Below are 2,383 nucleotides of genomic sequence, written 5' to 3' on the forward strand. Positions count from 1 at the left end.
GAAGAAGGAAACCAGAAGCATATTTTTGCAGTTTTCTCAAGTCCAACAATGATCCGTTAACCACCCGAAATCAACCCGATCCCTCGGGGCTCCAAACCAAACATGCACCCAAGTCCTAAAACATCATACGAACTTGTTCGCATGATCAAATCGCCAAAATAATACCTAGAACTACGAATCAGACCCCAAATCAAAGGGAATTTTCAATAAAACTTCAAAACTTATATTTTTACATCCGGACGTCCGAATCACGTCAAATCAACTCCGATTCTCACCAAATTGGATAGACAAGTCATAAATATTATACTGGACCTATACTGGGATCCAAAACAAAAATACGGACCCGGTGTCAATAAATCCAACATCAGAAAATTCTTAAAAATCATTAAGCTTTCAAACTTTTAATTTTTCATCATAATTCCATATCTCAGGCTAGAGACCTCGGAATTCGATTCCGGTCATACGCCCAAGTCCCAAATTATAATACGGATCTACTGAAATTATCAAAATACTGATCCGAGTCCGTTTGCTCAAAATGTTGACCAAAGTCAACTTAGTTGAGTTTTAAAGCTCTATTTCATATTTTAATCCATTTTTCACAAAAAACTTTTCGGAAAATTGTACAGACTGCGCACGCAAGTCGAGGAATGATAAATAGTGTTTTTTGAGGTCTTAGAACATAGAATTAATTATTAAATTTAAAGATGACATTTTGGGTCAACACACTTCTCCTCGAGCTCGAACTCAAACGAAATTAGAAGGCAAATGAAGCATGTGTAAGTGAGAAGTTAAAGCATATAACCTAATTTTTGTGTATTAAAATGATGGCTATTCAATTGGTATCAACTGGTGGTTGTTAAAACAATAACTCCAACTATTTATAGTCGAAGATTAAGGGCTTTTGAAATTTGAAACTTAGAATATGCGTTATTTGAGGCCTCGAGTAGGTTCGCGTTATGTTATTGGACTAGTTGGTATATTCGGACGGGGTCCTGAGAATTCAGTTTTGTAAAAATCTAAATCTTAGAAGCTCATGATTTGTACACTACAAAAAAATGGGTAAATTGCGGAGGTTAAACTTACTGTTTGCGGAGGTTAGAAACCTCCGCTATTTGTTGTCACGGTGGTTGAGCAGGCCCCCGCAGTAAGCATCGCCACTATTGATTTGCAGCAGATAAATGCGGGGGTTTCCCGAACCGCCATGATATATATATATATATATATATATATATATATATATATATATATATATATATATATATATATATATATATATATATATATATATATATATATATATATATATATATATATATATATATATATATATATATATATATATATATATATATATATATATATATATATATATATATATATATATATATTGAGTATAGGGGTTGTTAACCCCCGCAATTTCTTATGTGTACACCATTAGGATCTGTTCAATTTCTATTTGGGGGTTTTATCCCCATCTATTTTTAAATATATTATAGAATTAATTTTTTATCATCAATTTGCCATACTTTTTTCCTAATATCAATTGAAATATTTATGCTTAAACAAAAATATTAAAATTAAGAAACATCAACATTTCATTAACCGTGAAAAATACTATGACAGAGTAGTATCATATGTCATCAAGCTAAATTAGAACATAGTTAACCATCTATATTAGTCACCTATTACATTGTCTTAATACATCCACTTCAAGTAAAATAAATCTCAATGGCTGTCACTGGGATTACTATCGCTAGAAGATCTTCTTGCATCCGTCCGTGAAACGGGTCCACTAGCTGTATCACTTGGATGCAACAACAAGTATAAATAAAAAATACAACTATTAAGAGGAGTATCAGGAAACAAGTCATTGAGATAAAATAAAATTATCTCAATGAGAAATAAAATACTATATTACTTGAAGTTCCATTGAGTCTTCTTGCGCCAAAGACATTACTTATGAGAATTCTGTCCTGGATCATACTGTGGAATTCTATTTTAGGATTCTGTCATGTAACTACTCTATATTAGGATTCTATGCAAGTTCTTTCTACTTGTGTATGATATGTTTAGAGTAGTATGTGTGTTTATTTACACAACTGCAAACTTTAAATCCTGGTATAAAACATACTAATATCCTTCTCTTTTCCCTATTTTTGCTTGTCTCACTTCCTCCTTCCCTTTAGATATCTTATTTTTCAGCCACCTCAATGCTTAAAAGTTATTTCTTATATTTTAATTGAAACATCATCCATTGCACCTGGTTATAGAGCTTTTGAGGTTATAGATAGTTGTCTGTAGGTCACAAAGAGTAGCTGTAAAAGCAGCATGCTAGTAATGCCTGCTGAAACTGAGCCAACAATCTGCTTACATATTCATTGTG

The sequence above is a fragment of the Nicotiana tabacum genome, chromosome 14 (assembly GCF_000715075.1).
Source record: "Nicotiana tabacum cultivar K326 chromosome 14, ASM71507v2, whole genome shotgun sequence".
NCBI classification, from domain to species: domain Eukaryota; kingdom Viridiplantae; phylum Streptophyta; class Magnoliopsida; order Solanales; family Solanaceae; genus Nicotiana; species Nicotiana tabacum.